This window comes from Rosa chinensis, chromosome 6, assembly GCF_002994745.2.
Source record: "Rosa chinensis cultivar Old Blush chromosome 6, RchiOBHm-V2, whole genome shotgun sequence".
Taxonomy (NCBI): Eukaryota; Viridiplantae; Streptophyta; class Magnoliopsida; order Rosales; family Rosaceae; genus Rosa; species Rosa chinensis.
The window spans coordinates 18,639,599-18,665,595 of record NC_037093.1 but is presented as its reverse complement, the minus strand read 5'-3'; the positions used below and the strand labels follow the sequence as shown (position 1 = coordinate 18,665,595).

At 39.1% G+C, this 25,997-nt stretch overlaps 2 long non-coding RNA genes across 6 annotated transcripts; one reads left to right on the top strand and one right to left on the bottom strand.

Moving 5' to 3' along the window:
* Positions 1–815: 815 nt before the first annotated feature.
* On the bottom strand, positions 816–4,412 carry LOC112173900. 3 transcript variants are annotated; one of them, XR_005801251.1, is made up of 6 exons: positions 4,213–4,412; positions 3,980–4,124; positions 3,053–3,358; positions 2,323–2,410; positions 1,244–2,167; positions 816–1,086 (listed from the first exon to the last, which is right to left on the bottom strand). It is a non-coding gene; the product is annotated as an uncharacterized LOC112173900 (long non-coding RNA). The 3 variants fall into 3 exon arrangements; XR_002925767.2 differs by having other exon boundaries at positions 1,244–2,410; positions 4,213–4,411; XR_005801250.1 differs by lacking the exon at positions 1,244–2,167 and having other exon boundaries at positions 4,213–4,399.
* Positions 4,413–23,325: 18,913 nt separating this feature from the next.
* On the top strand, positions 23,326–25,057 carry LOC112172837. 3 transcript variants are annotated; one of them, XR_005802003.1, is made up of 4 exons: positions 23,829–23,980; positions 24,146–24,475; positions 24,694–24,824; positions 24,997–25,057. It is a non-coding gene; the product is annotated as an uncharacterized LOC112172837 (long non-coding RNA). The 3 variants fall into 3 exon arrangements; XR_005802002.1 differs by having other exon boundaries at positions 24,992–25,057; XR_002925374.2 differs by lacking the exons at positions 24,694–24,824; positions 24,997–25,057 and adding an exon at positions 23,326–23,385 and having other exon boundaries at positions 23,942–23,980; positions 24,146–24,559.
* The last annotated feature ends 940 nt before the right edge of the window (positions 25,058–25,997 follow it).

The window sequence follows — 25,997 nt, the reverse complement described above, 5'->3', positions numbered from 1 at the left end:
GAAAAATTTAGATCTTATTTACTTCAAACTAAGGTTGTTATTTACACTGATCATGCAGCTTTGAAGTACTTATTCTCAAAGAAGGAGTCAAAACCAAGCACTACGCCAATAATACGATCAGACGACAGTTTTTCGTTGTCGTCTGATGACCCTCTTTGTTGTTGACTGAGTGGGTGCCGTCTGATGAGGGTATCAGACAACAGCAAGATTTTGTTGTCTGAAGAAAATTTAGACAAGAGCAAGAGCTAATAAACATGTTATCTGAACACCAGAAAAGATAATAGACAACTTAAAATAGCTGTTGTCCAAAGTGAATTAAGTCAGCAGAACCTAAATAAAAGGAACTTCTGAAGTCATTGAGACAACATAATTTATAGTGTAATATTGTCTGTTAACATTTCACACTCTATTTTTCTCATAGTAAACTATTGTGTGTTGTTTAATCAAACAACAACTTTCTAAGTTTTGCAATTATTGAAGTTTATTTCCAACCATGGTTTTCTTAGTATGATGTACTGTTTAATGAAGTGAGACAATAGTTTTTTTGTATTCTTTGTTGTTTTTCTATTTTCATACAACAGAATATGTAGGTTTGTCATTGTGTTTTACAATGTTGGGGAATAGAACCAGTTTAAAAGATATTGTTGTTATGTTGTACATACAACAGTTTTTTTATATGATTTTTTTGTGCTCAATTGTTAGACAATGGTTTTCTAGTCAAATTTCATTGTCTGAGATTGGATAATAAGACATACATTCTGGATATTGCATCTAACAAAAACCTACCCATCAATGCATCCAAAACACATCCAATATTGATACCAAAGGTTTCCATTGATTCCAACAAGATCTATAATATTCCACAAGCAGTAGGTTCATCCCAATATTAACACATACTAACCCTGCCTATTTACTTAAAAGCCAAAAAATAAACTTGTCGATAAATGTGTCCAATGTACATTAACCATGCCTATATATACACCTAAAGGCCAAAAGCATACTAAATACCAAAACAGATAAATGTAAGATCTCTACAACTCTTCGGTTCCTACTTGCAGATGCAACATCTATTGGCTTCAAACCCTCCTGCGGTGCAAATAACAAATTTATCAATTAGTAAAATAATAGAAACCATGACTGCTTCATTATGAGGTTTCACTTATAATAATCTATTGATCAAACATAAACAAATATCTAACTAGAAAGGAAACTAGTTATATGTTAAGGTTTGTGAAGCATTTACCCAACAAATATCTAACCAAAGCAGTTGTCACGCAGGACCCGCGGGTATAGTTTTACCCTAAACTTTTTTCCTTGTGATGGCGTCGAGTAGCTTGCCCTACTCGACCAGCCTACCTCTCTCACTCACTTGCTTAAGTACGCAGCGGAACTATCAAGTAAATAGCAACGAGTATACAAAGCATGCACACACACAATCGACACACCGTGTTTACGGAAAGCCTTCTTTCCAACCTTTAACTCAACTAAAGGATTACAAGAGTACGATAGTGCTTTCAGCCTTGGCAAACACACTTGCCCAATCTGCCTAGCAACTATCTCGAGGGCTTTCAGCCTTAGTGATCCCACACTCAATCTGCCTAGCTCTCTCCCCAAGATTCTAACCCCATGACAACCCCATGGGTTGGGTTTATATAGCACAACAATGTGCTTGGCAGCTTCTAGTTGCGAGCCATGTGTCACGACTCACATGGCTGCAACTTGCTGCCAACTTGGTGTCTCAACTTGTGGCCAAGTTGTTGCCAAGTTGTGGCCAAGTTGATGCCATCTTGCAGCCCAACTTGTGGCCAAGCTGCTGCCAAGTTGCTGCCAGCTTTGTGCCCACAAGTTGCTGCCAATTGCTTGCTGCCAGCTACGCCTACACTTGTTGCAAGCTTGTGTTCACACTTGTTCGCATTTGTTCACACATGTTCACATTTGTTCACACTTGCTGCCAGCTGCACCCTTGCTTGCTACCAATCGCTCACAGGCAGCTGCGCACCTGCTTGCCGCCAACCTCCTTGCCTGCTGACACCTCCGTCAGTGCTTAGCGAGGCTTCCCATTTGCCTTGCGTTTATGCTTGCACATGCTCCCAACTAGCATGTGCGTGTCTTGCCTCGACATGGCCCAAAGCTAATGCCATGCCTAGGCGTCCGCGGCACTAAGGGGCTAACAGCAGTCCATAATAATATGTGGATATGTTCAATAATATATGTGTTTATGTGTAACTAAAAAAATATCGAAGCTATAGCTTCAAAAGCTATTGAATATACAAGATTAGTAACTACACTAATTATAATAAACACTTTGGTAGGACTTCATACCAGTGCCTCCGTGACTTTGCAAAATGTTATAAAATCTTGTCCACCTCTCAGTACAAACCTTGAAGTCCCACTCATGATTTGATTATATCTGCCAAATACAACATAAATATTATCATTTTAAGAAGTTGAAACGTGATAGTAAAAGATACATTAATTAGAAGAGGAAAGTTTGTTCATCGCCGCCCCTGCTAACTACCAGTGCACTATTTCTTGGATGTAACTAGTTTGCAATAAGAACCAAAAGCTAAATACAATGTCATTGGTGCATACAGAAATACATAATATAGATCCACAAGCAAGAATAAATTGATTTGTTAATAGGAGGAAAGCAAACTATATTGGAAATGTCATAATTACATACCATTCAGTTATCTATCTTTGCAAAACATCCCTTAATTCTTGTCCTACTTTCTGCTCGTGCTTGTTCTTTTTTTTTTCCTTTCAAGGAATACATGTCCATAAACAAGCTCTAAAGATATTGAAAAGATGATATACATGGCATCTAAGCAGAGATAGAGGTGCATAAATAAGTTGATTAGTACCACTGCCACTTGATGTGAAGATTATCATTCACAATTCATAATGATGTATCACACAGTCCACATAATCATATCATGATCCGAGCACATGCTTAAAAGTTGAAAAAAAATTATGAAAAGGTGCATATAAACGAAAATAGATTCTGAATGGATAGACATAAAAATTGCAGATTTTCATGGTGGTGTTATACCTCCTTGTTTTCTTCTTCTCCTTGCACCTTGAAAGAGCAGACTTTGTTTAGAGTACATTCATGTGAAGGAACTTTTGAGAAATCAGAAAGGGATCCAGAATTCATTTGCCTTCCAAAACCATCACTAGCATGACTTGCAGTGCCATCATTAATATTCGGATTTGAATCAGGAACACATAGAACAGTCCTAAGGTAGCTCCTCTGTGATGTTTTTGGGAAGAAATCTTGATTTGCAGACTTGAGACAATCATTAGCCTCAAACTCTTATTATTTGGGATGCCATGGCTCTGTTACACTTCTAGCACTCTGGAAAAAAGAAAAAGAAAAAGTAAGAACTGTACAAACATAGATTTGTAGCAACCCTTTTCTGTATTAGGTACATTCACATTCAAATTAGCAGAAAGAGAAGCACTGAAGCAGAAACACTAACAAAAAAATGGTAGGGACTAAGTACCAGAAAGGTCCTACTGACCCTTCAACAAAACACCCAATGTAATTAGCAAAGAGACAAGCTTTACCTTGTCCCCTAGTTCAATTAAACGTAACGAACACCCAAAGAACAACCCCCAAAAAAGTTACAAGGTTCTGCATCCAGGTAGTTTGGACTTTACTACTACCTGAAGCTGACTCAGTAACTCTTCCTCGTGTCTCCTATACTTAGCATTCCGGTTTTGATTCAAACAATATCCCAAAACCAAGTCAAAGATCACAAAACCAATCCAAGAATCCTCGCTAACCAAACAATCTCACTGGAATCAAAATCTGATTTCCAAGCAAGGTTTAAATTTCATACCTGAGGCAGAGGAGGAACCCCATAGCCTAAAACTTATACTAATTTGAAACAATCAAATCATCAAGACTAACAACATAGGGAGTTTCCCAAACCAGAAAATCCGAAAACCATCAGACAAACCCAATGATGGTTACCTGACGGTTTTCTAAACTTTTTGCAAGTCTATTATCCGACAACAACGACATTCGGGTTTCCTCCGGCGAAGACACAACCAGGGGCTGCACTGAGGAGGAACTTAAGCCAGCCAACTCCTTAATTGAACCCAAACCTGAATCAAATCTGTATATCGCAAAAGGCCAAAACATGTTGATGCGTGTTCATCCCAGATCTAAAAGATTAATTGAGGGTTTTAGAGATTGGCAAATACCTGCATCGAAGAAGGCGGAGGGGCGTAGGCGAGAGCGGAGTGGAACCTGAACTCGGCCTTGTTCTTGTACTTGGCAACTCTCCTTTTTCATGAAATCGAAGAAGCGCGGAGAGGGAGTGGTGTTCGTGGAAAGAGAGTAGGAATGAGAGAGAGAGACAGAGACAGAGAGAGACAGACATGGAGCTATATGAGAAGACAAAGGTAGCTTTCGGTTTTTTTTTTTTTTTTTTGAGGAGGAAAAAGTAAGGTAGCTTTGTAGAAAACGGGGCAAGTTTAAGTTTTGGTGGATGGAGGGAGTCGAAAAATTGAAATTTAGTCAAATGTGGGGAGCCAACTAGGGCATCAGAAGTCACAATACTGAGACAATATAAATTAAAGAATCATTGTATGTAACAATGTCACACAACTGACAAGAAAAGATGTTGTATGAATAGAAATATCAGACAACATCACAACATAGTTATTGTCTGATAATAAATTGCACAATAGCAATGTAAAAAGAGTCGTTTGAATAGATTTATTCAGACGACATCAAATTTCGACAATTGTCTGAATAACAATAGAACAACATCAACAATTATTATGTTGTCTGATACTAGCTATTTGGACAACAGCAATTTGAAAATCTGTTGTCCCTTTAAAAAATGCGGACAACATCACACTTATTTTACATAAACTATTGTATGATTGAATCATACACAATAGAATAATTTTTGCTCTCGTCTAAATTTTTTAGACGACAGATAAAATGTGCGCAGTTGTCTGATGCATGTTGTGTGATTCAAATATTGGCGTAGTGAAGGCTAATTTGATGGATTCTCCTTCTCTAAGAATTTGATGTAGAAATAGAGGACAAGAAGGGAAGTGAGAACGTAGTTGCAGATCATTTGTGCCGCATAGTACATGATGAGGACGCCGTTCCTATGGTTGAGACATTCCCAAATGAGCAACTCTTTGGACTAGAGGTAAGTGTTCCTTGATATGCATATATTGTGAATTATTTAGTTACTAAGAAATTGCCAAGCACTTTATCGCATGCTATGAAAGATAAACTTAAAAGAGATACAAATCGTTTTGTTTGGGATGATCCTTACTTATGGAAATTTTGTGGTGATGGTTTGATAAGACGTTGTGTGCCTCAATCTGAATTTAATCATATTTTATCGTTTTGTCATACTAAAAATTGTGGTGGTCACTTTGGTTCTAAGAAAACTACTCTTAAGGTGTTGGAATCTAGTTTTTATTGGCCTAGTTTGTTTAAAGATGCATATGCTTTTTGTTTGACTTGTAATAGATGCCAAAGAACCAGAAATTTAGGACCTAAAAATCAAATGCCTTTAACTCCTATTCTTGTTGTTGAAATTTTTGATGTGTGGGGCCGGTATAGATTTTATGGGGCCTTTTCCTTCATCTCATGGTTTTCTTTATATATTACTTGTTGTGGATTATGTTTCGAAATGGGTGGAAGCAAAAGCCACCCGTACTAATGATTCTCGAGTTGTTGCAGATTTTATTCGATCTAACATATTTTCTAGGTTTGGAATGTCAAGAGCACTCATAAGTGATGGAGGATCCCACTTCTGTAATAGGACCATTGAAGCTTTGCTCAAGAAGTACAATATCACTCATAAGGTCTCTACGCCTTATCATCCGCAAACAAGTGGGCAAGCTGAGGTTTCCAATTGAGAAATCAAGAAAATATTGGAGAAGACTGTGAATCCCAACCGCAAGGATTGGAGCCAAATATTGGAGGACGCACTTTGGGCATATAGAACAACATATAAAACGCCAATAGGAATGAGTCCCTTTAGGTTGGTGTATGGAAAAGCCTGCCATTTACCTATGGAACCTGAGCAGGTAAATGGCAGGCTTTACCATACCTCAATTTTGTTTTGTGGTTAATATTGATAAGTGTTTGGATGAAATTAAGAATTCACTTAAATTTGATCTGAATCTTTTTTTATTTGGATCAAATTTTTAGGGAAAAAAAAAGATTCAGATCAAATTTAAGTGAATTCTTAATTTGATCCAACAAATTATCATGAGGATCAAAATTGTAGAAAAGAAATTTTTATCTGAATCTTGAGGATATGATCTTCAGTGTGTATCAGGATCATGAGATCAAATCACTTGAGCTTGGTGGCCATCAGACCCCTCCATGCTACAGAATACTAACCATAAGCAACTTCTCAAAACAATAAACAACAATATATAGGAACACGATGCCATTTACCAAATAGATCGAATTCCTCAACTCAGACAATTTGACAGAATCTGACATAGTTCATATTCTTAGATCTCGATCAGGCTATAAATTCCTATAATCCTTGCACATACTTTCAGAATGAGAAAACTTTGTATGATAATTAAGTAACATATATGCATCTAACTGAGGATTGGTGTCTATTAGTAAGCAAGGTATGTGACTTTGAATTGAATCCCAAACATGGCTTCAGCATCAGGAATCAGGACCAGTACACAATAATATTTTTCTCAGTTGTGCCTAAAGAAAAAGGTAAGTCTGAAGCAATCAGCCCAAAAAGGGCAATTCTGAGGCAAAAAAAGAAAAAGAGTGACTATGCAACTTAAAAATAGTTTATCATGCAAACTAAAATTTATAACAGATGGACAATAACATCTCTATGCCAACATCTACTCTTTAATTGTTCTCAAAGTATCCTCACCTATATTTTATTTACTCACAATCCATCTTTTTTCTACTCATCTAGGTTTAAAGAATTGATCAACAATGGTTTGGATTTCTATTTAGTTATAGGGGACTATCAGCATACCAAGAGAAGTAGACATGTTGAATATACCTCCATTTAATCCAAAAGTATCAGGGAGTGTACCGAGCAGTCCTGTATAATTTATAAGGGTTCTGGTATTACTCAGTTTACATCAAAAATGTTGTCAGAAACTACCTCCAAAATGCGCAAGGATTAATTGACAATGTCTTCACATTTCACACCACAACCTTAAATCCAAAAGAACTGAACATATATTTCAATACTTAATTAGCATATAGTTCCAATTTCCCTTAAAAGATAACAACAACCTAGCTTGAAAGAACAAAAACATGGACAAAATATGAAAATCTCGTTTACTAACACACACCTCCCACTAACTGAACCTTAAAACTCAGTAGCTCCTTATCTTACATTGGAGCTCAGTTTCAAACATCAAAAGGCCCAGTGGGATCAAGCTGTTTGCACAAACACAGATAAGTTAGATAAAGAACCCGGTCCTTGGCTCCAGTTCGATGATTCTTTGTGTGCTTACAGAAATATTTCAACTGTTCGAGTGTGCAACACCCAAGCATCTGTCCCAAAAACAGAAACAACCAATTAATCGCCCTCTTTTTGTCAGCCAAGACCGGCCTCGCACTGTTCTCTTGCTCGCAGTACTTGCAAGCCGGAAGTACTGGGTCCCTCCACATATCCGGTGCTCGGTCATGCATCCTCATCCTGTTCTCAACAATGTAAGTTCCCACCTCCAAAAATTTCTGCTCCAGATTGTACTCAATCTCGTACTGCTTCTCGCATCGCTTGCACTGTACGTCACCGGTGATGGTCACTATATTATGTGTCCTCAAGTAATTCAGGTTGTGGACCGTGGCTCGCTTTGTGGTGGCCCAAGGAAACGGAGCCTGCACCGTCTCGCTCTTTCCTTGGCCTGGAGCCTGAGTCGAGTTCCGGCGCGCGCGGACTGGCCGAATCCCTAGTGGTCTTGGCCCCACAGGTGGTGGCCGTAGAGGTGGCATCTGCATGGCTCTTGGCCTCACATCTTGATGAAAAACCACCTGTGGTTGTGGCATCTGCACGGCTCTTGGCCTCACATCTTGATGAAGAACCACCGGTGGTTGTGACCGTGGAGGTGGAGGTGGAGGTGGCGGTGGAGGTGCGGCCGCCTGGACTGGTGTAATCGAGGACTGACCACCATTAGGGCGATAAAAGCCATTGAGGGGATAAAGGAGAGGCTCTGGCGCAAGCAGCAAGGGTTCACCTCTGTAAAGAGGATGTGTGTTTGAGCGTTGAAGATGATTTGATGGAGCGCTTTGAGCCTCTGGTTGTGGTGTTGGCAGTAGATTTGGGCGAGAGTGTGTGTTGGAGAGTTGATGAAGCTCTGGCAGTACAGGGATTTGGGTCTGTGGTTGCGGCACACTTGGGCGAGGCCTAGAGGGGCGGTGAGAATTGAGGCGGAGTTCCAGCATGTCCTCCTCCTCCTCCTCACCGGAGAAACTAATTGATGATGTGACACCGGGGAAACTAGTAGATGATGTGACTTGGTGATTGAGATCTTGTTCTTGACTGTTCTTTCGTTTATGGTTGATCATGTCTTGCAGATTCTTGCTCTGCCTTTCTTCTTCCTCGTTGTCCATGGGAGAAAAAGTGAAGGGGAAAGAGAGCGAGTTAAAATTGAAATTGTGAAAGTGGGTTCGATTCAATGTAGACAGGAGATAAAGATAGATACCCTATTAAATAGGGGGAGGAATTGGGATAGGGTTAGAAATCTTTTTCAAATTTAAAACCTATTCAAATTCGTACTTGATCTTCCCTTTTGTTTCTGTTGCTGCTCAATTATTTCTTTTCTTTCTTTTTCCCGCGTGGCTGAGAATTTGATGCCTAGTGGTACTCTTCTAAACACCCTTTCACTCACATGCATGCAACCTATCCACTTCACTTATGTGTCAAAATTTAACCATGTTTGTTTTAGCCTTTTAGGAACACTATCCATCAATTTAGAATTTGTATTAGCGGCTATATCCAAGTTTTTTCTTTATTAATTAACTACCTCATAACTTAAAAATTATTAAAGTCTGCTCCTTATTTTTTTCTCTCTCACCGGTGGAGTCCCAATGTAAGTCTAAAATTAGGTAATGACATTTGAAGAATATTGTGATATAGACAAAATACAAATTTAGACTAAGGTTATCTGTAAGGACCCATAATTAATTTTCAAATACTACGCATTTCATTAATACTTCTTGACAATTTAGTGCACTAGTCTTATTAGACTAGTCTTAATATGTGAACATGCATCTTTTTATAAGATCATGACCAGGTTCGGTCAAGAGGGTGGTTCTATTCAAACATCTCAATTTACTATTGGGATCTCCATTGATTTTTGTAAAAATTTAATTCCAATTTTACCCTTTTTGACATATTAAAAAAAAAATTAAAAATGAAGGGCATCTTTTCATAGAAGTGATAGAACTTCTAATTTAAAATTTTAGATCAGTAATTGAAAACTCAAGTTGCGATAGTATGATATTTTCAATGTTATAGCGATTCGTTGTTGTAATTGACGGCAGTGGAGGTGGATGGTAGTGGTCATCATTGGGAAATTTTACTAATTGGTTGGCTTGCTGTTTCGATTATAGTTCTTGACTTACTTCCAGGTGAATGGGGGCAAGGCTTTCTACATTCTTTACATTTCTCTTGGCCTAATAGGTGGGGATTTGACTGTCATGCAGCATAATTTAAGTTTGATAAGAATATGGTATATTGGAAGTGCATGCTCAGTTGTGTGCATATTGCTTTGTTCTTTCACTCGAGAAACAAGAGAGATAGCTACTTGCTCTAGGGTCGAGTACATGATTGTTCAGATCGCACCATATCTGTGATGTCCATTGGCAGGAGATGATGGTACGTGATAGATAGATAGATAGAAAAGGAGGTGAGCATCATAAACTAAAAAAAGGGCAAAATATGAAGTTTGATAAAAATAAATAAAAAGGAGGTTTAAATAGCAGATTGAGAGGTATGAATAGAACTACCCACTTTTAATGCTTGAAACATGTATGTAATTACCCTTAATAAAACGTGATTTGTTACCAAAAATAAAACTCGGACAATGTGTTTTCCATTATTAAGCCAAAATAAGGTTAATTTTTTTGTTTTTTTGTTTTTTTTTTTTTGAGAAAAAACTCGGACAATGTGATTTCCATTATTAAACAAAGGGTTTTTGTCAATTTACCCCATTTATAGAGATTTTTTTCCCACTTACCCCATTAAGTTTTTTTTAATTCCTTCTTACCCAAAACACTCTAAGAAGATATTCCCTAATACCCCATTAAGATTTTTTTTTTTTAAATTTTTTTTAATACCATTTTACCCTCACCTATTTGTTACTTAGAGAGAGAGAGAGAGAGAGAGAGAGAGAGAAACCATTGGAGACTTCACCGGAGCCTCGTCACAGGCCGCTGCCCGCCTGAATTTTCTAAAAATCTCACCGGAAATGTTTGTTGCCCCAAATAGACATCTACTACCCCCTAATAGGGGGGCAGTAGACCTCTATTGCCCTCCAATAGATGTCTATTGGAGGGCAATAGAGATATATGAAACCTCGCTGGAAGTCTCCAAAGAGGCTGTTGTAGATCTTATATCTAGCTAGAGAGGTTTATTGCCCCCGAATAGAACTTTCAGTTGTCGGAATTGGAATTAATCTCCGTAAATTAGACAAATAAAACTTTATTAAAGAAAAAAAAATAAGAATATTACATCAATTCAAAACATCTATTGTCCTCCAATAGAGAGAGAGAGGGAGGGAGAGAGAGAGGGATAGAGAGAAGAGAGAGAATTTGATGGCATTGATGTAGTTCATTAATTAGATGGAGGGTAAAATTGTCATTTTATTTTAAATCAGGTAAAAGGGAATAAAAATATCTTACTCGAGTAAGTGAGACAATTTTATTTTAATTTAATGTTGTAGGTCAAGAACCTTAAACGACGAAGTGGTGTTAGCTCAGTGGTTAGAGCACCCACTACCTAAGATCAAGGTCATGGGTTTGAGTCACCATGAGGGTAGGAGTGAAATCTTTTGATCCTCTTTTAAAAAAGAGGGGCAAAAGACCTTTATCCAAGACCCGTCAAAAAACCTCTCAACTCAAAACCCTACGCGCGGAGAAAAAACAGGGCAGAGTCGAGCGATCTCTCCCGGCCGAACGTCGCCGGCGTTGCTGCCGCTGCGTTCCGGCCCGGGAGGGGATGGTGATTCGGGCTAGTAGCATGTTTCTGTGGCAGCAGTTTGGTCCAGGGTTGGAGGATGGTGGCGGGATCTCGAAGTGGACGGATCGATCTCGATCTGTTCTTCTGGGATTAGGGATGAGGGCAAGAGTGGAGCAGCGCTGGGGTGGGGTTTGCCGGCGACGGGTGATGGCGTCATCGCTGCATTTGGGATCTGGGCAGCGGCTGGGCCTTCGATTTCGTACGTCTGCTGGGCATGGGGTGGATCTGCGTTGTGGCGCGGCGGTGCAGCAAGGTTTGGATGCAGCGCGGCTGTGTGGTGGTGTAAGGCGGCTGCTGGGTCCATGGGGGGAGTGGTGGTTGGGCCGGGCTTTTGCTTTGGGGCCTTGCTGGTGGTCTCTAATGTTTAATTATTTAGTTTCTCGTTGTTTTCTTTCCGTTGTTTTTGTGGTGAGTTGTTTTGATTTAGGTTTTTGGCATAGTTTAATAAGTCCCTACTCTTTCGAGCTAGGGTTCTGGTGTCTTGGTATGGTAGGTGTGTCTTGTTTTTCTCAGGAGTTCAATTCACTTTTTGTGGTCAAAGTAATGGGGAGAAGCTCCTGCACATGGTCTGGCGGTTTTGGGTCATGGTGTTGAAAGGAGTCGCTTTCTTCTTGAGGTTGGCTGTGAGGATGTGCTTTGTTTCTTGGGTTAGCAGGGCTGAAGTGCTGTGGATATGGCGTTATTTCCGGGGACTATATGTTTTACTCTCGATGTTATTTTGTTGTCAATGTGGATGTCACTTGCTCTTGCACGTGGTCTGGTTGGTTTGGGACACGGTGTTGATGAAGGGGAAGTGGTTGTTTGTAATGTTGGCTTCAAGGTTTAATCGTGACTCTCGGAAGTGGTTTTATGGTGTAGCCCGAGTTGATGGGCGATTAGGGTGGTTAGGGGTTGGGCTCTTTTGGCTCATGGATGTCATTGTGGATGACGGACCCGTAACTGAGGTTGTTCTTAGGGAGGAGAGTGGGGAATTTATGTCCACCACCGGGTGTTCCCATTTGTAATCGTATTTTATGAAATAAAATGTTTCTTTCATTCTCAAAAAAAAAAAAAAAAAAGGTCAAGAACCTTAAACAAAGTTGAATTTGATTGAAGTAGTCGAACGCGCGCAGTTTGGGGTAAAACTCATAAATCCCAAACTCCTTAAAATCATACTAGACAAGCACGTCCCTAGTGAAATCTCAATTAAAAGTAGTTAGTCAATGAAAGAAGTATAAAACCAATGAATGAACTGATGGTGTTCGTTCTCCCTAAAAGGGCAACCACGTAAACGTGGTCGAGATTTAAGTACTCGTGTATAGAGAAAATGAAGAGAAAAAAATTGTTCAACTTATTTTGTAGGGTAAACAATGAATTATGCATTTAAAACTTCTAGATCAAAGTCTCTAATTATCGAAATTCACATCACGAATGTCTTATGAATTCTCGATAGTTATACTCATTTATTTTTTCCCCTTTTCTGATTTTTAGCTTAATTGTGTAAGTTATGACAGTTTTCATAACTCTTATGTGTGAGTTCTTAGATCGTGATGAATGGTTTTATTTTTATTTTATTTTTTTTTAATTAAATCAATAATTCATATACTACAACTAGTCTTCCGTGAGTTCTTTCCTACTTATGAAGAGGAGACTTATGCTATTAAACTAAATAGTACTGGGCATGAGAAAGCCAAAAAGAATTTTGGTCACGCGTCTACCGAAAAGAACAACTAGGACAATTGTTGTTCTTTGGGCCTGCCAACCCACATTCCACCAGTGCCTATGCTGATTTTCATGACCAAGAAAAAAAAATCTATTTTGATTAATTTTTGTGGCACTTTACATCATCAAATCAAATTATATATAGACAAAAAAAATTGTCCAGCACAAAACCATATAATATAGGAAACTTAGTCAGACAAAGTTATCATCAATCATTTGATCTAGTGCTATAAATATTCTCTTTATAAGTAAGAGTTTCTAAATTCAGCTATCTTTTTCGTAAACCGATAATTATTTATATAAAAAATAAAAAATTTAGCCTCAACGAAATCTCCTCTTTATAAGTAAGAGATGTTTATGAATTCGGCTATCTTTTTCATACACCATTAATTGTACACTAGTCTCTTAACATGTGCGGAATTTGCTTTCTTCTTAAAAAACAAAATTGTAAATCATGTGTACGAACATTAAATCATATATCTGAGGAAATTTCTCATTTTTCTATTAAAGATGTTGTAATTTTTTTATAATTTTTATCAATTAATTTCCTTTTCCAGCTTGATTAATTTGCATGCATAAATTAATTTTGTAGTTTTTTGTCAGTAATATTTTGTAGAAATATTTTTTTTCCCTTTTACTATTGCAGTTATACACAGAAATAGAACGATTACTATTGTAAGTGTGGAAATATGGAATATGTACGTAGGATGGAGATGAAAAAGAAAGAAGAAAAAAATATCTGAGAATCTCCTTGGATAAACCGATGAAACGTACAATAGTAAGTATGATTTGAGATAAAACAATTACACTGGTTTATGCATCAAGGCCACTCGTAAAGGAATCCAAGCAGATTGGTTATCAAAAAAGGCAGGCATCATCATATTTAACTCTAGTTTTGGTTAAGATCGAGTTTAGGGCAAATGGTGGATAAGAAGCTTCAAAGTGTTGAGATCAATCTTTCTCGACCAACACTATAATTTCAACTCCATCCCTGGATTTTTTACTCCATCCCTGAATTAGTAAATAAGAATGAAATAAAATAATAGGACTAATCTCAACACTGGTCAAGGCCCCTATGAAATATGAGGATTCCTTATAAGTAAACCAATAATTATTTCATAAACCAATAATTATGAAATATGAGGATTCCTTATAATTATTGATTTCTCAATACGGGTCGTTGTCCTTCCGAGAGTCTCCGCTCCCATTCTGACCTTCACTCTTTTATTTTATTTATTTATTTACTTTATTTTTTTCAATGTTGATTGAGAAAGAACCACACAAACTTGTGGATTGACGATGTTGACATTAGGGTCAAACATTTAGTCTCAAGTCTGACGGTCCAGCATTTCACTATGGTCGGGTTCGAAGTCACAACGAGTGTCGATTTGATCGATCAAAGGAAGGTAAGGAGGACTCTGAGTGGCGAGTTAGTGTTGACAAAGTTGTGTGTCATGGATTCACTACTCCTGCGCATTTTGTCTCTGCTGTTTAATTGTTGTGCAAGTATTCAGTCTTTAGTTGAGTTGTGGCCTTTTTTGGCTCCGTCAGTCAGTCATTTTGGAGTTCGAGTGTGAAGTCCAGTGGCCATCTCTATGTATGAGATGTTGCCAAAACTCAATGTATCCAGTTCATTAGTAATGAAGTTTCTTCTTGATCAAAAAAAAAAAAAAACTTTTTCAATATTGCTATACCTTGATGGAGAAAGAACCACACAAGCAGTCAGAAATAGAACACACAGATGTAACGTGTGGTTCAGCAAATTGCCTGTATGTTTGTAACAGTGGACTTGATGATCAGCTAAAAATACGCTTTTCTGTCTTGCTACCCCTCACTCTCATTGAAGTGATAACCAGCTGAGTGCCTGCAGCTTTCTTTTGGTCACTGATCCTATGAGCCTAACACCTCTATAATGAGGAATCTAACTAGATTTGTATTCCTCATGCATATTGGACTCAAAGTATAACATTAACCAAGAAAACCTCTCATTGTAGCATCTTCTAGTTCTACGTAGGAGTAGAAAGCTAGCTAGCTTTCCAAGTCTGGAAAGAATTCTATAGGACTCTCTCTCTTTCAACTCCAAATGAAGTCGTGTGATGAATTGTTTCAAATCTGTAAACAATTTGTAAGTGTTCATTTTTTTTCCCAGGACACTAAGATGCAATTAACCTGAGCTGATATGCTATAGTTTTCAGTACGTTCTAGCTTATATCTCACTTGTGATTTAGTTTTCTGTTATAAGCAAGGAAAAACCAAATGGAACAATGACAACTTCTAATTCACGAACATGCTTGCGACTGATATTCTGTACCGTATCTGCAATTATCTAGGTTCATTGACTTCATTGGATTTAAAAGATGGCTGATGTTTGTTAAGATCGAGTTAGTGGTTTTCCTTGCTCTTTTTATAAAGTTTAGGCTGTAGATGTTAGCTCCTTGCTTTGGCAATCAATTAATGGAAACTTTGCTCTCAGTTAGTCCCTTGACCAATTCAGCTATCTTCATGAAGTCTGTTATGTACAGTTTTGATCGATGTGCATCTCTAATTCAATTACAATATTTATAAATCTGAATCAAAGATCGATGTTGTGCTTATAAAACTGTTTTGTATCTGAACCGATGATCTTTCATAATGCCCTTAAGCGCTCAAGGGTAATTTTGTGGGCATGTATATGCATAGGTCTAGATAGCATGTTCAACTAGCTAGTTTATCAGAAATTTTGGTCTTTTTTAATGGCAGCATATGATTCATAAACCACAGTGTCTGCATCAATGTTAAGGAACAATACAGTGAGACCAACTGTATAGACACATGTTAGTTTTGTAATCTTATGTATCAATCCTTAATATTCGACGCAAATCTATGAGGAGAACAACAAAACGTAGGGCATAGATAACTTTTAGGAATCCCACACACGCAACCATAACAATTGTGGGTATGGCATAGATTGAGATCAATAAGATTTAAAGAGCTTAAAACCCTCTATATTCCAGCCTCACTAGTTCGCTTTTGTTAACATCATTCTCTTGATGTGAAGAGCAATTGACTGGTGGATATATAAGAGCCTTTAGACTCTTGATTCACCTACATTCAATCACTCTTCCACCAAAATTTTCATTTCATCTCCATGAATTGGCTCTTTAATGCGAAAGAGATTAGTTATGGACAATGTTTTGAGCTTGCAAAGAAGCATCAGAGTCAAACTTCATAGCTGAAAGAAGTAGGCAGCAACATGAACACAAGCAAATATTAAAGAGGATGAAAGAATAAGCTGGCTGTTTGTCCCACATTGGAGACATGCAACACGTTCTCTTGTTTAAATATTACAAACGAGGATAGCATATCGCCGAGCTTGGTCACGCCAGCTTATGACCCTAGTGGGGGCACGAGGGTGCTGGAACTTTGGTTCAGCATTAGCTGGTTGGGTTCGGAATGGCTATATTCTGACTCGCCCGTTCCAAGCAAGGAGTTGGGCTATGTGGCTTGGGCGAAGGCTCTGGGCTTCATGGTTCCTAGAGAGGAGGGCAATGCGTGAGGCTGGTTTCACAGAGCAGCGATCACCTACCTCTCTTTGCAGTGGAAGGATAACGGGTCGGTGCCTTCTGGTTCCCACCATGACCCGCTAGGCTGTTCCATTCGAACCAACACTTTTTTTTTTCTTTTCTTAGTCACACCATCATCTTAGGGTTCTTCTGTTTCAGTCATGGAAATGGCTAGTTTGTAGTTTTTCAATACCGACCTCTCAATTTTATTTGGTTGAAGCATATATATATATATATATATATGTTTTGTTTTTTTGTTGATTTTCAGTAGCTTAAGTTATTTTGAACGATGAAACAGCCTTCGCTGTTCTTGATTGCTCTAGAAGAATATGGTAATTTCAGAGAACACCAAGATACTAATGATGATCAAGATTAAGAAATAGAAAAATATGCAGAATGTTTGCTGATTCTTTACAAATTACCAGAAGATAAGGAAGGTGGATAATGATTCTATTTTCTGAAGTATTGTAATGTCTCAAGTATGAACCAGCAGATAAGGAAGATGGAAATGGGGATAATCACTTCTGGATGGCCTTGTTTTCTTCCCCATTACTGTTTTGAATGATGTTGCACGTGACAATCCAAACATATTTCACATTCTCACTGGTAGGTACAATGTTGCACCAGATTCATATTACAGAAACTTATATTTCATTTCCTTTTGTTACATCTCAGTTTTTGTATGTCACTCTAAAGGTTCAGGAAATTGACCTCTATAGTTGTACATCTCGTGTTGTTCTCAATCACTTATTTTGGTTTACTTTGTTATGGATTCTGTTTCCAGGAAGAATCTTTGATACAAATGAGTATTGACAATCAAATGTGTGTATTGTGGGTTTTTTTTTTCGCTTTACTAATAGTCAGTCTCCCTTCTCAGTTTCTATTATTATTTGTAGGATAATCTCCAGTTTGTTTGATTCCCATTCCCACAACAACACCCCCCCCCCCCCCCCCCCCCCCCCCCCCTCCCTCCCTCCCTCCTTTAAAGCTCTCAAAAGGTCTATAAGCATTTGATCTGTTAGGAAATTAACAAAACCTTGGTCTCCGCATCAATGATAATCTCATAACACATATTGTCTCTAATTTATGCGTTATCTTATAACCTTGGCTCAACCCTAATCTACGAGGAAGAAAACAGAAGTAGAAAGATAACAATTGTAAAAATGGAATACGTACGATCGAGATGAAAAAAAAATGAAAAAGAAGATCCGGGTCAGAGACTCCTTGGTTATAACCGGTCAAACAATAGTAGGTATGATTTGGTAATTGTTCATCCACTAATTTATGCATCAAGGCCACTCGTAAAGCAAATTGTTTATCAAAAAAGGCTGGCATCATCATATTAACTCCAGTAGTGATTTAGAGTTGAGGGCAAACAAGTGGTTGATAAGAAGCTTCAAACTCCTCGATTCACACAATTTCAATCTTTCTCGACCAATACTATAATTTCAACTCCATCCATCCCTGAATTAGTAAATAAGAATGAAGTAAAATAAAAAGACTAATTATGAAATATGGTTTGAGCCTGCAAATAAAGAATGCAAGTGAATGCAGATCCGACGTCGCATGTGAGGAGAATATGAAGGCGTTTATATACGAAGGCAAAAACGCAATTTAACTATCCACGTTGCCTAATCCTCTATTTTAATTTTTTTTTTATTTAAAAAAACTTGTATCCCATGGGGCTATTAGGGTTTTGGGACTTTGATCAAACAAATAGCGGCCGGGCTCAGATTGGAGAAGGCTGACTCGCCCATTCCGACCAAAAAGTTCTCGCATAAGTGGAAAGAAACTGGGTCGGTGTCTTTCCGAGAGTTCCCACACTCTTTCATTTCTTCCTTTTTTTTTCTTTATCTCTTTTTTTTTTTTTTCTTTTCTTTTCATTTCTTTGCAATGTTGCTATACCTAGATGGGGAACAGAACCACACAGAGTCAGAGATAGAACATAAATGAATACCGTATAAATATACTGCATGTTTACTTTTGAGGAGTAAGACGTACCAAGTTATGAGGAGTCCGATTTGATCAAGTAATGTTCTACATTAATGGATTCATCATCATATCGTTGGCGTATATTCATTTCTATCTCATTAAAAAGTGGCATTTGCATTTATATTTTCAGAAGTCAAACCCAGCACCCAACTCCCTCTGCCACTACTTATTACTCAACTTGTTGAAAACCAAACTCAAACAAAGGCAGGGCAGAGGACTAACCCATCCTTGCCCAACAGACCTGTTGGTGAAATTACAATAAAATAATTATAATTTTTATATGAGAAACTCGTTGACAATAGGTTGAGGCGCTGTTGAGAGAAAATTGCACACAGTGAGCGTAAATGTCACCCAACATAATTTCACTCGTATTCATTTAGTGAATAGAGTTTTTATTATTTTGGGTTCGACCCATTCAAGACAGAATGTGTCTCTTAATTACAATCCCTTGTTACAGGGAAACACCTTTTGATTCCATTTATGAAGAAACCAATTGATGAGATGTGTGTTTGTTTGTTTTTGCGGCTGCACCCGGACATTTGAATGGGTTGCCTACGTACCCTTGGAGAGGGATCAAGCCACTCGTAGTTCAAGAGTTCCAATGAGTGAATGACTCATTGGAGGGCTTTGATTCTGGAATGAGAGTAGTGTTTGGGACGAATTTGGTTTAAGTGGACCAGAGATTCGATTTTGTGTTTAGGACGCGGTTGCATCTAGATAAATTTGGTTATAGATTGCCTACATACCCTTTGCGGGATCAAACCACATGTAGTTCTGGCATTTGAGATTTAAATGGGTAGATGACCCATTTATTTTGGATTTGTGTTTGGGGAAGGGTTTAAAGCCCTTGCACTTGGTTTGGACTTTATTTGTGTGATTTGGAATGGATTTGATTTTTGTGGTGTTGGGAGAATTTGACTAGAGTCAGTGATTCATTTGGGACTGGTTGAATTTGACTGGTGGAGTCAGGGATTCTGTTTGGAGTTGTGGTTGCATCTAGTGGGTCGCTAGATTGCCTACATACCCTGTGAAGGGATCAAACCATTGTAGTTCATTAAATTTGAATTTTTGGTTTTGTACCGACTTTGGGCTGATGGATGTGTACATATTTTGAATCCGTCAAGCAAAAATATATTCTGGGGTGGACGTCCAATTTGGCAGAGTATCCACCGATTTGATTTGGGCACCCTGTCGTGCCGAGATTTTTAACAGGCTTTGAGACTTGAAACGGGATTTGGGCCTCTGAAGTTTATTGAGCGTGATGCTGGTTTGAAGTAGGCTCTGTAGTACACCGAAACAACCCAAAAGCTTGCAAGGCGTAGAGTGATATGGTATGCACCCAACTTGAGCCCAATTTTCGTTTTCGACAAACTCAAAGACCCACAGTAGACATCATTGGAATTGCAAGAGTACGACACCGCTTCATTTAGCCTTTTTTATTTATGCCACCGATTCAATTGCATGATTTGTCTCTTTTCAAAGACCTGGACATTAGCTCTCTGTCATCTTGCCATTTAATCCCCATTTCAGAATAAAGCTACAACAACACCATGGTTTGACAATTATGCATAATTGCACAATGAGATTTTTGTCTGGTTGTGTGTTTATCACTTTATGAACTTAAACTTGCATTGTTTCTTGGTCCTCGTTGCCTGACTCTTATTCAAAGCAACCTTGCAGCAAACTTTGACAATCATAATTTAAAACTCTTTTGCCTTTTGGTGCAGGTCTTGAACATTCCTCCACCTCCAAGTTTAACGTGGCTACTTGAGAGGTGAGCTGCTGCCATTTTTTTTTATATTGAATAGTACAATAACTTGAACAGAGAGCGGAAGAGCCAAAAGGACTTTATTGTTGACCTTCTTGCCGCTTGCTTCAATCTTGAGGAAGAAATCAAACATGACACCGATTGTAGACTTGCATTTGTTTTCTTTGCCTCTTGATTCAAATATTGTCTTGCAGACACAAAACACCATACAAGTCATCACTCCACAAGAGGCAGTCACGTTTGAAACTTTGACATATGTTCTGGGATTGCTCTAGTTTGTTCCATCCCGTGTGCCGACTGGACTTCTCCGTTTACTGTGGATTGTGAGCTTTGGCATTGGTTGTCTCCTCCACTCAAGCACCGCTGCAGCCACTTTGTGTTTTCTGCAGTTTTTGTGTTCGCAGGTGAGCCAAGTAGAACACGCTGCTAATTTGTGATTGAAGGTAAACCGAGCATTCTGCAGACTTGCGGCTAGAGGTAGGCACCCTTTTATAGAGAGGTGTCCACTTTACTTTCAGGAGCAGCATTTTGATGACAACTTTGATGCAGGTGGAGCCGTAGCTTGGCGTTGAAACCCTGCACGGGGATCACTTTGGAGCAGCTTCCCCACTATTGTGAACTCGGGAACTTTGCAGGACCGTACTTGACGTGAACTGGCAGCTACCAAGCATTCACCTTGACATACTCATTTTTGCCACCCATATGCAGGACGCACCGCAATACAGGCATCAAAAACAAGTATGGTGAACCCCCTTGAACTTGAAGCTTGCTTCCGCCACCTATACGTAGGACGCACCGCAGTATATGCATCGAAAGCAAGTGCAGCATGGATTGACACCACGGCTGTGAATGAGGGCTTGATGTCGACTTTGTGTCTTGCCCGGAAGCCATTGGTGAGATTTGTGAGGATGACAGCAACGAGGGACTCTTAGAGAGAGGATAGACCATCAACTTCTTGTTTGGAGTGCTCATAGTCTTACATGATCACCTATTTAGCTTTCTGTAATCATATAATGTAGAACAAAGAGAACACTTGAGTGAAAATGATAATTGACAGCATATAGAAGAAATTATACCCACTGCTCTATGTTTGTAGCTTTTCGTGGTCTCTTCTTAGCTTCGAATTATTCTTCTCTTCTTTCTCTGCTCCTGTGTTTTTCCCCTCTGCTCTCTCTCTCTCTCTCTTTTTCCTTCTTTCGTTGCCTCTCTGCCCTTTCTTTTTGTTTTGCTGCTCTCCAGTCTTTCTCCTTTCCTCCCTCTGGTGCCTCCTCGTCTGTTGCTTATGTTTTCTAGCCTTTTCTGCTGCCCCCCTCTGCTGCTTGAGGTCGAGCCTTTTTATAGGCAGCTAGGAACCCAAACGGTTGGCTAAAGATAAGGACAGCTTGCAATTTGAATTCAAACTTGAAGTTACGATTTGTTACTTTGAAGATGATCACAACGTACAGCAACAAAACTCCAATTTTCACGTTTGAAGCTTTGAGCTGGTAGTTTCTTTGTTTTATCAAACTTTGGATAGGTGCAAATATCTTTCACCTTGACTCGGTCTCGAGTTTGTAAGAGGTAGATATTATCCAAAATTTGTTGCCTTTAGTTCACGTGAAGCTAATTGCTTTTTCTTCTTTCATTGGCTCATGCATCCATATGAATTTGAATACCTCCCGTCTCTTTTGCTTTGAACTCCTCTGATCAAACAATTTAAATTAAATTGCTTTATTTAACTGGTGGCCAAATAAATATGTATCAATTGCTTTGGCCTCTAACTTTTATTGACAGAGACCACAACCAGCCATTTATGGGAGTTAATGAAATTGGACTTTCGAATTTTTTTTGTCTCAACAGTTGCCCCCTCAAGAGTTGTACGTGGAAAGCTTTGCGCGTACGAGGCTTGACAACTTTTCTTTTCAGTGAAGGAAAGCTTGTGCTTAGACATATGATATCTTCACTGCAACTTACTTGTCCCATATTTGTAAATTTTTTTCGCCAGTTGTGGTTTATACTCGTACAAGGAGTCTCAGAGGTGCAAGGCTTTGTGCCATTGGATAGCAACCTTTTAGCAGAGAAAATGTGATTTTGAGGATTTTGTGGCTGTCACCCAACATAATTTCACTCGTATTCATTTAGTGAATAGAGTTTTAATTATTTCGGGTTCGACCCATTCAAGACAGAATGTATCTCTTAATTACAATCCCTTGTTACAGGGAAACACCTTCTGATTCCATTTATGAAGAAACCAATTGATGAGATGTGTGTTTGTTTGTTTTTGCGGCTGCACCCGGACATTTGAATGGGTTGCCTACGTACGCTTGGAGAGGGATCAAGCCACTCGTAGTTCAAGAGTTCCAATGAGTGAATGACTCATTGGAGGGCTTTGATTTTGGAATGAGAGTAGTGTTTGGGACGAATTTGGTTTAAGTGGACCAGGGATTCGATTTAGAGTTGCGGTTGCATCTAATGGGTCGCTAGACTGCCTACATACCCTGTGAAGGGATCAAACCACTGTAGTTCATTGAATTGGATTTTCGGTTTTGTACCGACATATATACCTGTCAAATGTATTTTTTTTGGACACCAAACTTGATAGTGTCCGCTGATTTGATTTGGGCACCCAATGTGCCGAGCTTTGCAATGGGATTTGTGTCACTCCTGAAATGGATTTACTTAGGGGCTTTGTAGTGCTTCGAAATTTGTAGACAAGTGATTCAACAGAACTCAAGAGCTTGTAGTGAGTGCATAGATTGATCTGGACACCCATTCATTTATTTCTGCACCCGATTTGAGCCCACATCATGTCTTGGACAAAATTAAAACCCAAAAAGACCAGGTCGTGGACGTCATCCCCATCTAAGCAGGCTCGATAAGCTTCGTCTCTTTCGAAGAATATTTGAAGTGTGGTTATCAGTCTAGGATCTCTGAGATGGAAATATTTCAGTCCAATCTGGAGAAGGAGTCGTACCCCCGAGGCGGGTATGAATGGGTTGGCTCAGATGGTTAGATTCCACACTCGCTCTTCCTTTGAGCACCAGATTGGGTATTCTTCATCTTTTATCCCAGGATTCGTTCTGACCAATCTTTCTTGTTTTCTTCTTCGCAGAGACCTTGACTTCATACTCCTATTCGCAAGACGCATATGTCAGAGCACTTTGTGAGGAACCCGGAACTGGTGAGAAACCATTCCTTCAAACCAATTGTTGGGTATCGTACTGCACTCCAATTCATGCTTTATTTAAATATACCACCGATTGATGATTTAATGATGCCACCGATTGCTCCCTTTACTTTCCACCGATGTCCACCGTGACTCAATTGCGTTGTCTGTGCTTCAATGTGCAGAGGTCATTTTGAATATTGATTCTTGCATGGTTTTCTCTTGATTGACAAAGAAACACGTAGCTTAGACTTTGCTTTTTAGAGTATGCCCCTTTGTTGTTTAAATTACTTTCAAATGAAGCTTGTTGGACACCATATTTTCAATCATGCTTTTTAAGCTTTTGTCTTTAGCTCAAAGCTACAGTAGCATGTGGTTTGACAATTATGCTTAATTGTATATGAATTTTTTTGTCTTTGATGTGTGCTAATCAGTTTCCCACCGTCACACAACTTGCATGGTTTCTTTGTTGTCTGACTCGTAATCAAAGCAAAGCTTGCAGCAAAGTTGGCAATCACATAATCAATATATTCAATTATACATATTTAAAGCCTTTTGTTCTTATGTGCAGGTCTTGAACGGGGCTACTCGAGAAGTGACTTGCTGCCATGTATGTTTGATGTTGACTTTGCCAAAGTTCATTTTTCATCTATGCTTTGTACAATACCACAGTAGAGAAACCAAGAGTATTTCCTTGCTAGTCTTCTTGCCATTGATATTGTAAACTTGCAGATGCTTCATTTTTCTTTGCTTTGATTATAGTATTGCTTTGCAGACATCATACAGACGAAAGGCAGACATATTTTCCTGGGACTACTCTGGTTCGTGCAATCCTTTGTGTCAACTAGCCCTCTCCATTCACGGTGGGTCGTAAGCTTCGGCATTCATTGTCTCCATCACTCGGGCACCCTTGCAATCATCTTGTGCAGGTATTTGAATAATTATCATCTTCTCTGTGCTTTTTGTTGGCTGCTGCAGTCTTAACTTGCATATTGTGAGCCACTTTGCTTCCGAACATGATTTTGTCGACTTCTTTGATGCAGGTGGAGTAACATGTTGACTTTGGCGCTGCATAAAGATCCCTCCGGAGCAGTTTCTTCACTTTGTGAGCTCAAGAACCCCGCAGATTCGTACTTGGTGTGAACCGGTAGCCCGAGGCTTTCACTTGACACTCATCTTTGCCACCCATATGCAGGACGCACCGCAATACAGGCATCAAAGACAAGTGTGGTGAAACTCGGGAACTTCACATATCCGTACTTGGTGTGAATTGGCAGCCCCCCGGGCATTCACTTGACACTCATTTTTGCCACCCATATGCAGGACGCACCGCGATACAGGCATCAGAAACAAGTGCAGTGAACCCCTTTTGAATTTGAACCTTGCTTCCGCCACCTATACGCAGGACGCACCGCAATATAGGCATCGAAAGCAAGTGCAGCGAAATTACACAGGTGAGCCCTTTGTTTCTCTTCTCTTGCCATCAGAAAATTGTCGAAATCCCTTCTTTGTGGGCGTGCTTCCTCCGTTCTTTGAACCTGCATTTCCTGTGAACACAAAGGTGTTTCGACGATGTCTTTTTTTCTTGGTTGTTTTGTTTTCTGATTTTGGTGGGGAACAGAACAGTAAGGGATTTGAGGCTTTGTGAGCTGTGACCCTGTTGTTGGTAATCTTTGGCTGAAGTGGTGCTTAGAAGCAGAGGCAAGTCTGCACTTCAGCAACGATGAAAGGAAATAGTAGGAAAAGACCATGGAATCAGCAGGATACCTGACTTTAAAGCTCCTCGCCGGGTCGTCATCTCCAGGTAACTATCTCTCCCTTCTGAACGATGCTTTGTTTTGATGCAGTGCTTCGACTCACTAATTTCTCTGTTTCTCTCCCCTTTCTTGTGCAGCCTTGTGCTCTTTATATAGGAGGCAGCGAAGACTCTGGATGCTTGGATAAATGTTCATTTGAAATTTGCATTTCCCGAAGCTCACGTGGATAAGTTGCTGATCAGAGACTTCCTCTTTGACTCCGATATTGGACTTGGACGCACTCTGCCACTTTATCCTTATCTCTCTTTGAGATATTTGATTCAAAATTTGAATGCCGCCCTTTTGTTTCTATTTTGCAGCTTTTCACGTTGAAACTAGGTCAACATTGAACTCGTTTTGAATTTGAGAAAGAGATAATTTGTAACTAAAGCATTTGTTTAATTGCTGTCATTATCCTCATCTTTTGAATAATGTTGCGACAGCTACACGCTTTGTACATTGTGCGCTTCTTTTTTTTTTTTTTTTTTTATTTAACAGGCGCGGGTATCTCGCTCTCTTTAAGGAGATTCAAGCCCTCTGCGGAACAATACCGATGCATCAGAAATCTCTTGATTTGTCCCCTCTAGAATACAACAGCCCAACAATAAATTGTACGGTCTCACACCAATCTGCACAAATTGGAGGAGCCCAAAGCTCCACCAAAAGAATACCTTTCTTTGGCCAAAAGAACAAAAAACACTTTGAAGTTTTTTGAGAGAAAGTTGATGGGTGAATAACAGAGTAAGAATTTTTTCTTCTTCTTTTTAAGCATGCAACAATGGTGCTATTTATAGGCTCTTAGGACAGTCCCTACAATTAATAGGGTAGTAA